The following is a 15343-nucleotide window of genomic DNA, read 5'->3' as shown; positions in this document are numbered from 1 at the left end:
TATCACAAGGGAAGAGGATAGAGATGAGGAAAAAGGGAGGGGGCGAGGAAAAAGGGACAAAAAGGGAAGGATAACCTACAATCAACACTACACTTCAATGTTTTCCCTTCATACTGCCATAATAAAAAAAAATAGCTCAATAAGATAATGATGGGGTGGTTAATCATACAGAATACACATTTAACTTTCCTCCCCCTTCTGGGTCCCGAACGCAATTCTCTCTGTGCAACCGCAGCTGCGGTGCTCTTCTCCTCCCCCCCCCCCTCAGGCTTCTCCTTTTCTTCGTTCTTGGTGCACTGGAATTCCGGGTTTTTATCCTCAAAATCCTTTAGTTGATCTTCTGATAGTGTCTTATAGACTTGATCTTTATGTCCAAACCATATTCCTTCCGGATAGTGTAGTTGACACCATTGGGTCCTGTAATTGTATTTCCTGGGCAGATATGAGGGCAGAGCTGGCATCTGGGTCTGTAGCAGTTGGTGACTGCTAGCCGATTCATGGTTGTAGGTGAGGAGTCGTTTAAGGTTGGGGGGGCTGTCTGTAGACAAGGAGAGGTCTTCCACCCATAAGCAAACTGATCCCATTATCAGAAGCTACTGATTGCATCTACTCCCCCCTCCCCTCTCCACCTATATATCTGACCAGTTTCTTCTTACCCTCCATGCATGTGATGAAGAGAACTGTGATTCTCAAAAGCTTATGCTACAGTAAAGTTGGTTAGTCTTAAAGGTGCTACTGGACTGTTATATTTTAGTAGTCTGCTTAAAATTAATAAGTTAAGAAGCAATATGAGGGGGAGAGAGCATGCATTAAAGATACCAAGAGATGCCTACTAGATTTTTTAAAGTTTGCACATAGGAACCTTCTCCACACACACTAACAAGCTGTTTTTAAAATTTCCGCTCGATTAAAAGAGATTTATCATTTTACTTACGTCTGTATTCACTGTCTTCTTATGTGCTGATCGCTAAGTGACCCTAATCTGAGGCTGCTGATATCCGGAGACTGGAGCCATGAATGGACAAGGCAGATCTTTCTGCATGCCTGAAAAATGCCCCAGGTTTGCAGAAAAGACTGAAATCTTTAAAAAAAAAATGCATTGGAGTTTTTAAAAGCCTGAAATGAAAGAAGAAGCACCTGTAGCTTCCGCGAGAGGCTCCCAGCAGCTGTTGCTAGGCCGTCTTCCATGCTTGGTTCTTTCAGTAAAAAGCAGGGGGAGGGGGGGAGGTCCCTTTCCAGGGAGAGGGCTCATTGGGGCCAGGCCAAGAAGCAGCCACTGGACGACGTGATACCGCATGACTTGCATGACTCGCCCGGGCCTGGCTGCTTGATACTGTTCAACAGCAGCCCCCCCCCCCTACAAAAGCCAGGGTGGTGTAATGAGTGTCAGAGTAGGATCGTGGAGACCCAGGTTCAAATCACCACTCTTCTGTGGAAGCTCAGTGGGTGACTTTGATTCTGTCACACACTCTTAGCCCTAATCTACCTCTCAGGGTTGTCGTGAGGATAATACAGAGGTAAGGAGAATGATGTGAGCTGCTTTAGGTCCCTGTTACAGAGAAAGACGAGGTCAATATGAAATAAATAGTAAAGCTGAAGATGGGGCCAGAGAAGAGTTTGGTTGCCAGGAGGGAAAGAGGAAATAATGTCGGGAAAGGGATACAGGGGAAAGTGAGGTGTCCTTTGCAGTTCTTTGCCCACCATGCAACTGGGCCATAGGGGAGAGGCTGCCGTGGAGGGCAGGGAAAGGTGGAGGCCTGGCAGAAGTGGGTGGGAAGGAGGGAGGGAGGGAAGCAGGAGAAAGGGAGGCGAGGCTAAGAAGGGGCAGGAAAGGGGGATGGGAAAATGAAGTCCCTCCCGCAAGTCCTTGTGGGCCCCCCCACTTGTATTTCTGTACTGCCTGTCTGCCACTGTAACCAAAGAGGCGCACAGTTCAAAACAGTGATAGGGAGCCGTTCAAGAAGGACACGCTCAAAGCACTTTTGGATCCACAGAATTGGTTGTGTGGTTCTCTGAATCTTGGCCAGCTGACACAAGAAAATGCTCTTTAGTCAGTGGGTGAAGCAGAGGCAGTCATTTTTCTTTAACTGTGAAAATTTGCTTGACATTTAGTTCTAATTCTTTTCCTGTCTTACAGACTTAAAGAAATATGCATTGTTACAATTTTGATTTGGAATTGATGAAGTGGAAATACAGATGAAACCAGTTCTCAGGATATCGGCCCCAGGGCACGGCCCAGCTCTTTGACTGAAGGTAATGCCAAGAAAAAAAGAGATTGGCTTTTTAAGTATTTTACTAAAGTTTATTTCCTTTTAAATCCAGCGGGCAAAACAATTTGTTACTGATTTGCTCAGTCGTTACTCTGTTTTAAAATAGACAAACCATTTGTGGATGGAGTTATATATTTGGAAGACGATCATTTTTTCCCCCCTTTGAGGAGGTGATGCAGTAAATAAACATGTCCCTGGAATGCAATCCCAAAGTCTTATACATTACTTCTTTAAAAGGGGTTTCTCGAAACTGATAATGTAGCAGCAAGTCTGACCTCGGTAGAACGGCTCTGGGAGACGGTGATCCTCTTCTGGTATAAATCCTTGTTTATGAAGATGCCCTAGTAGAGCCAAGCCTATGTCTGCCCTGGTATTAACTGTGGATAATACTAATGATCAGAGTGCCTTTATAACTGAGGATTTGAAAGCTCATTTAAACTGGTTTCAAGTTGTGGCAAATTTGCGCTCTTAATGGATTTGCTATTACCATGGGTGAGGGAGCACAGAATAGAGGAAGACAAGGTGGATCATTTTACTGTGAAAAATCCTGCCTCATAAGCACTGCCTGTCCCAGAGCCCTCACCTGCCCCGTGGTGGTAAGAATAACAACAACAACAACATTTGATTTACATACCGCCCTTCAGGACAACGTAATGCCCACTCAGAGCGGTTTACAAAGTATGTTGTTATTATCTCCACAACAATCACCCTGTGAGGTGGGTGGGGCTGAGAGAGCTCTGAGAAGCTGAAACTGCCCCAAGGTCACCCAGCTGGCTTCGAGTGGAGGAGTGGGGAATCAAACCCGGTTCTCCAGATTAGAGTCCCACACTCTTAACCACTACACCAAAGTGGTACTGGTGAGGTGGAGCACAGTAGTGCCTAGCATTGCTCTACTGGCCCAAGCACAGTGGAGCTGATGAGGAGGAGCATCGCCGTGCATCCCCCCCCTGCCTAGCTGGCCGTGCAGCCCCCCCCCCTGCCTAGCTGGCTTTTCAGCCCTCCCTCAGGTAAGGGAGCCTGGGGCTTGTAGGAGGGACATGGCCCTTTCCGGGGTCATTTTTGCCTTTTAGTCCACTACTGGAGGAGGAGGAGCTGGGGAGGTTAGCGCACAGTCATACCGCTTCTCCTAATTCCCGTAATGATGGTTAAGAGAATGGAAAGTGTTATACCTGCACCAGCCTTAAGTATTGATTTGCATTGAAATGGACTTTCCTCACTGCCGTATAGATTTGTAACCCATTTCCCTCTGTGGTATTTCATTGTGATCTCTGTCTACAAGAGTAGTATTAAGTCCCAAGGGCATCCATGTTTCAGGATCAATTTCTTCTCAGAATACTGGAGACATGCAGTGTGTTTGTATTGTCCATTTAATTACAAATACACAAAACTGGGCAGGGTGAGGAGCAAGCTGGCAACACCCAGTATTAAGCCATCATCAGTTTTCCTTAACCAACCATGTGGCCTTAAAGTAAAACCGTTAAAGTAAAGCAGTTTCCCTCTCTCTGTCCAGGTTCACTCTCTCTGTCCGGGTTCAGAACTGCAAAACTTGCTTCGTTTCAGAGTCTAGAAACTGACCATCATATTCTACAAGTTTAGGGGGGGGGTGTCAGTGAGGAACCCCAGGGGAGGGGAATAAACAGTTGGGAGAGTTCCACTTCCTTTACCTACAGTGCCGTAGTCTGCCTCTGCTGAGCTCCAGGACTAGATAAGTAGCTTTCTGAGGTACATAGTCCTGACCTGGATAGCCCAGGTGAGCCTGATCTCGTCGGATCTCAGAAGATAAGCAGGGTTGGCCTTGGTTAGTAATTGAATGGGAGACCTCCAGCAAAGACCTGGGTTGCAGAGGCAGGCAATGGCAAACCACCTCTGATGGTCTTTTGCCATGGAAACCCCTCCAGGGGTCGCCATAACTCAGCTATGACTTGAGGGTACCACACACACACACACACACACACACACACACACACACACACACACACAGCATATAGACTTGAACTCAGCAGTCTCGTTCTATAGCACAACTACCCTATAATGTAAATAGATTTTATTTATTTTCAATTTATTTTCCGCCCTCACCACATTTCCAGTGGGCTCAGGGTGGATTGCAGAAACATGAGGTTCATGATGAGATGAGAAAGAACCTGAGCAATGTAGTGCCCTTCTATGTATGCTGTGGGAGAAATTTGAAGGTGATAGTTGCGGTCAAGGAATGCATGCCCCATGCCCACCAGAATACCCCAAGCCGGGGGCTTCTGCAGGCCAGGTCCCCTTCCCCACTCCTCATTTAGGGAACACTCAGCTTCTGTCAGTGTTTTGTGTCTTCTGGAGGGCAGTGATCACGTTCATTTGGGGGCATGGGGCTAGTATTTTATGCATGCCTGAGGAGTTGCTGAAGTATGCAGAAACACCCGTTTGTCTCTGGGTGGTCTTGTTCCTAATGTACTGATAAGCACAGCACTATTTGTGGGCTGCCCCATATTGACACCGTAGTGTCAATACCCTTGCTAGTCAGAGGAATGATGTCCAAAAGCATCTTGTATTAAATTTGGCACTCCTGCATCCGCTTGCTCCTGCCAGCTGTAGACGGGAGAGGGGCTGAGAGAAGGATAGCAGAAGCAAGGGGCTCTCTAGGAACACAACTGCATCTCCTGCCTTTTGTGATAAAATACAAAGAGGTGGATGTGGAATACAGCAGTGTTCTTGCCTCTGTGACTAGCATGGGGTAGCTGCCGCATTGACCTGCTCTTGCCTTTATTGAAGGGCAGAAATTTTCACAAGACTGTGGGCCAAGCTACACGTGACGAATGACACTTGAACGGCAAGTGGATCGAGTGGAGGGCAAGTGAACAGGGAGAAATACACTTGCCGTTCAAGTGTCGTTCGTCACTTGTAGCTTGGCCCTGAGTCATTGCATTGCCAGCATTTTAGTGAGCCCAAGTCTTTGCATATGGATAATGAAACTATTTCTTTTATAGTTGTCTTACTATACCATGGTGTTAGCTTTTAATTTGGGACATCCACCCTCAAAACCTGGGTCCTGAGCTAGTTGGGCACATAAATATATTCAATAAATAATTTTTTAAAAATAGTTGAAAGAAAACCATTGTGGGGGATTCAGGTGAAGATGTAATATGTGAGAATACCATTAAAACGTATCCGTTATAAACTTGCTTCTTCCAGAAAGCATTACACCCGGTCTTCTTTCTTTACAAACATGATGTATCGCTCAAACATCCTGATATTCTTCCCAGCAAGTAGCCAGATATTGCTTGGTGATATTCAGGTCTCAGAAATTATTTTGTATTGGTATTAGATCTTAATTTTAAGTTGGCTTGTGTGTTTTGTTGTATGCCTTGAATTTTCTTTTTCAGTGTAAGTGTTCTACATGGTTGGTCAAATGACCGTAAATAAAGAATTGATGGAGTTTGCTGCATTTGTAGACCTACATGAATCTAAAACATTGTCAGGGCATTTGGGGGTTAATTATCATGTACTGGGCGTACTTGAACAGCCTTATTTTAACACTTTTTTAACCTGAAGGGAGATAAGAACCCACTACTGTTGAAGTGTAAACATTACCTTTGCACTCTCCTTTTGTCCACTCACCGAAAGATTAATAAGATTGACTTCAGAGATGTTACAGGAACTATAGAAACAACATTGTTTGAACGCAAAGAAATGGGCCCTTGGGAAAGAATTTGTTCACAGTGGTGTAACTGGTAACAACTAAGTTAGGACTCCTTTTGCCTTGTTTGCCTTCTATGTGCTTTAAAACGGATGTTGAAATCTACTGTTTGTTACAAAGCAAGCAGCCTTGTAGTGAGTCCTATAACCAATCCAGGAGCCTTTAGGAATTGAATTCACACTAGGTGTGAGGTTTCAGAACCCTTCTTAGCCAGCCGGTATTGTCTCATGTCTCTTCTCCCCCACCCACCCACCAATATACTGGCAGACAAAACTTTGAACAAGTAGGATATGTTTTGTTTCAGTGAGATTCCAGTGATAGTCTGTTGCAGCATTAATACATTTTTATTCTAGTATAAATCTTTCATGGACTATATGGGCATGCATTTGTCAAAGCGGGTTCTTGTTTACAAAGACACTGAAATAAAAATGTGTTTCGTCTTTAAGGTGCCCCAACATTTCTATTTGTTTTAGGTGTATTCCTCTTTGAAAATTACTTCCTTACAGTCCTTCGTAGTAAAACCTGAAATATCTTTCTGATCTTGAAATATCTTTGCCACTGCTTCTTAAGCCTAAGAACAGGTATTCATGCATAGACAGGTATTCATGCTGGTTTCGTGTGAGTAAATGTGTTAGTCTAGAGTAGAAGAGCAGAATTGGGGTCTAGTAGTACTTTAAAGACCCACTAGATTTCCGGGCATGAGCTTTCAAAAGTCAGAGGAGCTGTGACTCTCAAAGGCGTACATAGCCTGGAAATCTAGTTGGCGTTTAAGGTGCTGCTGGATCCGAATCATATTCCTGCTATTCATTCATGTTCTCCCAGTGAGTGCAAAATGTGAGGTTAGAAGTTTGGACATGACATTGTGCTTATCACAGTTTTGGAACCATCAGGTGGATTAATCTGTTGTGTACAATTGAGCTACTTTAGTGATTATGACTGTGCGCGTATCCGGTGAATCTCCCCAGCTGCAGCTGCCTTGCTCTAAGCAGACAAATGAGCATATTTCCCTCTTCCCCATGGGATGTGAATAAGGATCTGCCCCTGTGTCTGTCTTTTTGGGATTCATAAATGATGCTATACGCTTTATTTTGAGGAATATGAAAAGAAATGAGGCGATGTCTTGTGTCAATATCAGGAATCCTGAAACATCGGTACATGTCTTCCCTTAAACTGCCCACTCCTTTGGAACACGTCCAGATTTGATTCAGATTGTTTCCTTTAAATATCCTGCTTAATTTGTTGTGAAAGTGTGTCTTTCATACTCAGTAAACAATGTTATGATAAGAGGTCTGAAAATTCTAATGTTGGGTTTTCTCTCTCTTGCAATATACATAGACAAGAATTCCCGAGCTTCATTCTTCTCAGTTACTTAATATTTTGGAGTCGTAGGGAACACCAAACAGAAAAACAATTGCTCTTAACATTTTATCCCTAAAGTCCTTCAGTGTTCTCTCTGTAGGGGATGGCAGGAGGGGGAGCTTGCTTACTGAAGGGGAAGACAGTATTCTTATGCTAATCCGTGCTCTGGATAAGGAGCAATGCAGCCATGCAAACAATGGACGTGGAGCCAGAAAGTCTGCTGCGCTGTCTAGCACGCCTTGGAAAGCACAGGAGACGGGGCGCCTAGGGCTGCTGAAGGGGAGGGGCCCAAGAAAAGGGGAACGCTTTGCTCCAAGTTATTTTATGGAATTGGCAGATGACCAAAGAAAGAAACCTTACTGCAGAGAAAGCAAGAATTAAGAATGCAGTGGGGGGAGTTCGCTTTTCATACATGGACATTCCTGGCTTTGGCTGCACTTACTGTTGGGCTACTATTGCACTTCAAATTTAGCATGAAAAGATTTTGATTGAAAATTATCATTTCTGCTTGAAGTCTCCTTTTGAAGTACATATATATTGGCTTTCAGAAATTTCATTGACACTCTGCTTCGTTAGATTTTCATGGTTAACATGTTACAATAAGAGAAATTACTGACAGGCAAAATGCCAGTATGTTTTAATGATATTTAACTTTTAGGAATGTTTAGTGTAAAGTCTTCAAATCCAGCCTTTGAAGAGGTAGACATCACAGTTGTGTACTATACAATTACGGAAGAGAAATACCACCCAGCAGCTGGAGTTTTATTTAAGAGGTTACTCAGTTCTGTGTTCTGGTATCTCGGCTGCCCTCTTACCTTTCTCCTGAAAGAGCCAGCCCTATGCTGCTCAAAAGGGAAATTAGCATCCGTTTTGAGTGATAAATCGTCAGTTGGGTCCACAGTCGAATGAGCAATAAATTGGACGCCTGGAAAACATGCTTCTGAATATGACAGTAGACCTTACTTTTGGTAATTAGTATTATTCAGCAGTTGAAAGCAGTAGATCTCTAGCAATAGAGTTAAATGCAGTCCGTTGTATGTTACTTTCTGCTAAAAGGCTGATGGATGTATTATTGAGAGTCTCGTGAAAATTCCTGTTAAGCGCTGAAGGGAGGGCAATTAAGAGCGAAATATTCTGGAAAATATTGTAGTGTTTTAAAAGCACGGAGCGCCTTGTCATTCTGGCACAAGTATACACGGTACTTTGGCCTGTCAGTATTTTGGAATTCTTGGTGAAATAATCATTTTTTCAGAATACAGACCTGTCAAAAATTTCATATATGTCAGAAATGATATTTCTAGAGCTGCGTGTTCATGTGTTCACTCTAAAAAAAAAGTCTGAGTTTTTTGATGGTTGTTGTGGGTTTTCCGGGCTGTATTGCCGTGGTCTTGGCATTGTAGTTCCTGACGTTTCGCCAGCAGCTGTGGCTGGCATCTTCAGAGGTGTAGCACCAAAAGACAGGGATCTCTCAGTGTCACAGCTGATCAAGGCAAGCTGAGCTTCCGTTTGGGTTTCCAGGGTGACAGAAGGAGGGCAAACTCAGCTCAGGCATTCCCCTGGCTAGATTACTGTGACACTGAGAGATCTCTGTCTTTTGGTGCTACACCTCTGAGGATGCCAGCCACAGCTGCTGGCGAAACGTCAGGAACTACAATGCCAAGACCACGGCAATACAGCCCGGAAAACCCACAACAACCATCGTTCTCCGGCCGTGAAAGCCTTCGACAATACATCTGAGTTTTTTGTTTCCAGTTCAGAGTTACCTGTAAATGGAACAGAGCGCAATATAAAGGTGTTACATATTTAATACATTGATGACAGAATCTTAAAAAGTATTTTGTAATGTGTCATATATTGAAAAGGCAAAACCTTTTAATTGGACATTAATAAAGTTAAACAAATGCCTGCGCACTTCACAATGGAGAAGGGAGCAGCCTATTCTCCTATACATTAAGCCAATTCCCTTTGCTCTCTTAAACCTCCGTCTGAAGCACTGTTCCTTCAAGCATTTCCGGGTTGAACACAGCTCCACTTGTTTGCGGTTTGGGTCGTTAAGTAAACTCTTGTATGAGTATCAGTCAGCAAGGTTTATAAAGACAGGCTCTTGGAGTAGGCGTTGCCTCTCAGTCCAAACTACTTCGCAGGATAGTTCTGAGTATGAGTGTGCAGCAGAAAATAGATTTGGTGTTATTTGGATCCAATATCAGGAATACCATGAATATTCAGTAATCTTGATATTCAGGTCCAAAAATAATAATATCTGGAATTCGGACTATATTCTGCTCCATTATTCCCTAAAGGGAAATCTTTCTTATTATCCTCTATGGGGAAAACGTTCGAGGGGCTGTAGATGCCATTTTTCAAGCAGTCTTCACCAAAATTGCGGGGAGCCTTGTCCTGCCTACCCACTAAAGACTCCCCACATCTTAAGTAAATTGGATCAAAGGGTCTAATTCTACAGGCCCATGAACAGAGAGTTGCTGTAGCACAGCGGTTAAGTGGTTCAGCTGCGAATCAGCACTCTACTGGTTCGAATCCCACTATTGCCATGAGCTCAGTAGGTGGCCTTGAGTAAGCCACTCCACTTAGCCTCAGCTCCCCAGCTGCGTTGTGGGGATAATGATTACACTAACTTGTTCACTGCTCTGGGTGGGGCACTAATCTGTCTAGAAGAGCAGTATATAAGCGCTGTAGTTGTTGTTGTTGTTGTTAACAAGCTGCCCCCCCCCAGCTTTCCATTGTTTATTCTGGGGGGGGGGGAATCCAAGGCTTTTCTCCAAGACACCGGAAGCCTTTTCCAACATGCAGCAGCAACCAGTGACCAAAAACCTCCCTATACAAACAGAAGCAGCAAAGCCCAGCAGGAGCAATGTCAACCAGAGAATTGCACCAGAACCAAACTGAAGGAAGGATCATGGTTATAAGCCAAACAGAACCAGTGACACTCAAAGATGCCAGGCAGAACCCAGGGGCATACAAACCCACCAGAACCAATGTCAAATCCAGAGAATCCCAGCATCCAACCTTGCATGCCAGTAATACCAAAGCAACAGCCAGACCTGGCAGTGGCATATGAAAGCAAGCAGTGCTGATACAAACACACACAGGTAATGCCTCCCTCCCCTGTCCTGTTGCCAGGGAAGTATCACAGATAATTTACTGTCAGTTTGGACAATGGAGCACCCACATAGCTGTTTTCTCTGTAGTTGTCTTGACTTACAGCTGCCATTTCTTCCAGTCCCACTGAAACACATTTTCAGGCCTTTTAAAAATAAGATCTGTAATTGCTGTAGTGAAATAGTAATTACTGATTTACATCTTTTCTACATGGGGCTTTTTCATCAGTTCTGGCCTCATACTGTATTGATTTCTGTCCAGACTTCTGAACACACGGTCAAAAAACCCCAATTCAGTCTCCAAACTGTGTCCCAGATTTTTCTGCATTTTGCATGGAGAAAAGCTGCAGCTGCTGCAGAATCGATCTTTCCCTGGCTTTTCCGCAGCTCTTCTCCCTGCACACATGCGCAATCCCCACCCCCCCCAAGTAAAGTCAAACCAGGGCTTTTTTGAAGTGCAGAAAGTTTGCTTTGGTGTGAGGCCTGGCCCGTCCTTTTGCCTTCCCCTGCATCCTGATTGGTTGAACAGCAACTGTTCACTTTTTCCCCCTGATGTTTTTAAAAATTAAATAGCGACCATGCTGTGTTGGTGCCATTAAAAAAGACAAAAAAAAACCTTGTAAATTTCCTCAGCCAATCCACTGAGGAAACCGATGAGTCCTCAAAGCCCGCAGCAGAATTAGGGCGTTTTTCTAGTGCAGAAGTAGAAAAGACACACATGAATATGCAGAAAGCCTGATGTAAAGTTCACCGAGTGAAAGAGTCCTTAAAAAAACCCAAAGAAGCCCTCTAGTGGTGGGGGCTGAGTTAAAGAAAGCTGCCTATGAGGGCAGGTGTGCAACTTCCCGTCTACGTAGCATCCAAATATGTTTTGACTGCAATATTTGACTGCAAAAAAATTCATCAAAATTGCATTGAAGTATCTTCAGAGCCAGTTTGGTGTAGTGGTTAAGAGTGCGGGACTCTAATCTGGAGAGCAGGGTTTGATTCCCCCCTCCTCCACTTGAAGCCAGCTGGGTGACCTTGGGCTAGTCAGGGCTCTCTCAGAGCTCTCTCAGCCCCACCCACCTCACAGGGTGTTTTGTTGTGGGGATAATAATGACATACTTTGTAAACCGCTCTGAGCGGGTGTTAAGTCGTCCTGAAGGGCGGTGTATAAATCAAATGTTGTTGTTATGCCTGTCCTGGAAAGAACCTCCCAAGTTTCAAGCACATTTGGCAAAGCGTTTGAATTCTACAGACTCCTCAAGAAGCTCCCCCCATCCCCCCCCCCCGCCACCTGTAGGCTTTTCTCACAAGAAAAAAACGCTCTCTCGAGCCCAGAAGGAAGGGGGGGAGGGGAAGGGGGAGAGGGAGAATGGCAGCTCTCTTTAAGATTGGTTGGGAGTGCTCTTTGCTCCTCCTTGGCAACCGTCTGATTGGAAGGGGGAAATTCAGTATACAGATTCAAATGAAATGCATGCTCGTTCTGTCTTGCTGGTAAACGGTGGAACTTGGGGAAAAAACATGGATTTTGTGACAAGGGTTTCCGTGATTACCAGCAGCCCAAGCCGGCATCTCTGCCCTGGAGAGTCTCAAGCAAGGTTGAAACTCAGTTTTTTCCCCCTTGTATAAGCACCCCTCTAGTCCTAACAAAACTGACTTCTTCATGTTGACTTTAGAGCTAGTTCTTCTAGCACTAAATTGAATAACAACGCAGCCTTGCTCAACCCCATACTGAAATTGGAAAGGAGTGGAATAACAATAACTTATTCCCATTTGATCCAAAGTTTGCCCCATATCAATGTTGTTGGGAAGCATGGCCCCCCCCCCCCAGTTCCCCACGTTGTTGTGGTGCTTTTCAGGTACTTCCCTGCCCCCCTCCCCAGTTTTTCTGTGTTTGTTCGAAACCTTGCGTTACTCCCGTCTTTTAAGGAAGATTGCAGCAAAGCTGGGCCAAGTGTCACGTGGGAATGTGTGGTTCTTCCTTGGTCCCACACATCAGTGCCATTTCCCTCATACCAGAGTGTAGAGCTTGCCCCATTCCCCTTATAACTCCACAACTAAAAAGGGTAGAGCGGGGGTCACCAACCTTTTGCTTGAGAGCTCCTTCTGAATAAGGAATGCTCAGTTACCAGGTTCTGTTCTGCCCTAGAAACGGAATACTGACTAGGGAGAGCATCAGAAATGAAGCTGTCAGCTAAGCTGCACAGGAAAATATCACATCAAAACTTTTATGAAAAGCCTGGAGTAAATATTTTAGCAATCTTTTTCTGAGTCTTCTGAGGGACACAAAAGCTACTGTGCAGCAGCATGAGACAAGGCGATGAATAGGACCACGTGAAGCAATGCAGTGATAAATAAGGTTTTAATGTTCTCTTCTTCAAAACTCAAATATAAGGCACGACAGTAAGACAAGATCAACCAGAGAGTTGTAAGAATTTCCAAACTCCCGGCAGGAGGTGGCAACGGGTTTGCCAGCGTGAAAATTAAATCCCGTTTCGCACAACGTGCTTCCTCACAAGCCACGTGTAAATCAGTTGTGATCTACTGTCACTACTTTTCTCTTTGAAACTTTTAATCCCGAATGGTTCATTTCCTGGGGTTCATTTCCTGGATTTAATTTTCACGCTGGCAAACCCGTTGCCACCTCCTGCCGGGAGTTTGGAAATTCTTACAACTCTCTGGTTGATCTTGTCTTACTGTCGTGCCTTATATTTGAGTTTTGAAGAAGAGAACATTAAAACCTTATTTATCACTGCATTGCTTCACGTGGTCCTATTCATCGCCTTGTCTCATGCTGCTTGGGACCACCCCCTCTTGGATTTGTTTTTCTGTTACTGTGCAGCAGCAGGCAACCTACCTGCGAGAGAGCCCTGGACTAGAGACATACTTATACTTACTACTACTACTACTACTACTACTACTACTACTACTACTACTACTACTACATTTCTAACCCGCCCTTCCCGCAAGCACACACAAAAAAGTTGGGAACTAGTTGCAATATAATGCTGAAGCAATACTCCATATTTTTTTAAAAAACCACCCAAGGAAATGGGAACGAAGGCAGGGGAGACGCACAGAAAGCCTCCATGTGAAAGCTCATTGCCCTGTGCTCTGAACTGGTAGTCACAGCAGCAACAGGGAAACCACAGAAAATCGTCATCAAGGCCGTCTCTCGTCTGGTCAGCACTGCGTTGCCAAACTCATTCTGTCGTCCTCCTGTTCTGACCACATGACACCCCTCTCTAACTCTTTTCACTAGCTTCTCTATCTGCTCCAGGATAAAAAGGTCTTCTCCAACCAGGGATTTTTCATCGATTCTGCATCAGTTTGTCTCCAAAGCTCTGCACACATGGTCACAATACCCCAATTCAGTCTCCAAACTTCTTCCCAGACTTTTTACATTAAAAGACTGCATCTGCAGCAAAATAGATCTTTTCTCAGCTTTTCTTCCTGCACACACACCCTGATGTTTTTTCCAGCAAAATAAAACCGTAGTTTTTTTGAAGTACAGAATTCTTTATTCAGTGTGAGGCCCCGCCCTGGCCCCGCTCTTTGGCCTCCCTTTGTCACCCAGCACCCTGATGGGTTGAACACCAACCAGATTTAAAAAAAAAAAAATTAAACAGCTAAATTGCAACATTGGTACCTAAAGTGGAGTGGGGGGGACCCTTGCAACTGATGGGGGGAAATGGCTTCAATATGGCTAAAAAACTGCAAAGAGCCCTGAATGTCACTTGATATTTGATTGGTTAACGTAGTAAGTTTTCTCAACGGTTTTTCTCTACTGGTAGGCATTCTAATCGTGATATTTTTTTAAATTGTAGCAACGTTACAAGGTTGATGTCTTTAGAAGAATAACTCTTGTAAGTTTCCTCAGCTGATTCATTGGTTCTCAGCCAATCAACAGAAAGCCTGCCGCAAAAACAGGTCATTATTCTAGGGCAGAAAAAATAAACATTCATCACTTTTGCTCGACCCCCCCCCCCTCAAGTATGGAATTACTGAGGGCCAAAGCAGATCTAATCCTCACAGATCAAATATCCAGAAACCCCAGTATTAAGTGTGCCTGCGGAAACACCAAAGTCTTCTGTAGCTTTGCCCCTCCTTGCCCCTCCTCCCTCATGTCCCAGTATGCCCCTTCCCAACCTCTGCTCCTCCAGCCATAGCGCCCTCAGCGTCTAAAGGCCTCCTGCCTCCCGAGCTCTTCTCCTTTGCAGCCCCTTAGATTGAGAACTCCCGGAACAGGGCGTGTGATGCTCTTTCTCTTGCTTCAGATGCCCTCACAAAACGAAAGTTTTGCAGCACAAACCCACTGAAACTAAGCCGAAGCGTGCACAGCTGGAATGAACACACATTGTTCCCCTGTTACCCACCCACCTCTTCCATGCCCTTGGCCTTCCTTTGACATCTCTGCTAGGTCAAATTTAGATTATATGTTCTGTGGGGGAGCAACTTACCCTCTTGTGTCCTTTACAGTGCCATCCACATTGATGATGCTGTATAAATAATATTGTTCCTTGCTGTATAAATAATAATGTTCCTTTTTTGAGCCGAGCTTAATAATGCTACACAGGGTGACTCCCTGTCTGAAATTCCACTAGTTATAGGTTTAGTGCCCACGGAACATTTCTGGCAGCATGTTTTTTGATATTTCAAATGTTCGTGATTTGGATACAGAGGGAACTTATGAAATACTACTAGTTTGAGTCCTTGTATTGGGAGGGTTGATGATACTACCATGATCTTTGGTTACATAATGCCTGGGGGGAACCTTCCCTCCCCATTACTGAGAAATGAGCTGTAAAGCTGGGAACCTCTTTTTCTGTTGTTGCGTTTAATGCCTGCTAATACATCTCAGCTGAAAATTTCAAGTTTGCACTGTCCTGGGATATTTAACAGAGCTCTGGTTACAAACTGCAATAGTA

General features: G+C 44.4%; 1 protein-coding gene across 1 annotated transcript in view; it reads left to right on the top strand.

Annotated features, from left to right (window-relative positions):
• BMPR1A (bone morphogenetic protein receptor type 1A) overlaps positions 1 to 15343 on the top strand; it is a 105715-nt gene that overhangs the window by 39522 nt on the left and 50850 nt on the right. Inside the window, exon 2 of the mRNA XM_054982283.1 lies at positions 2138 to 2253. The gene's annotated coding sequence lies outside the window, so the exon portion shown is untranslated. The remainder of the gene's footprint in view (positions 1 to 2137; positions 2254 to 15343) is intronic.

Source organism: Eublepharis macularius, chromosome 6 (assembly GCF_028583425.1).
Source record: "Eublepharis macularius isolate TG4126 chromosome 6, MPM_Emac_v1.0, whole genome shotgun sequence".
Lineage (NCBI taxonomy): Eukaryota > Metazoa > Chordata > Lepidosauria > Squamata > Eublepharidae > Eublepharis > Eublepharis macularius.
The sequence above is the reverse complement of the archived record's forward strand: the minus strand, read 5'-3'. Positions and strand labels throughout refer to the sequence as shown.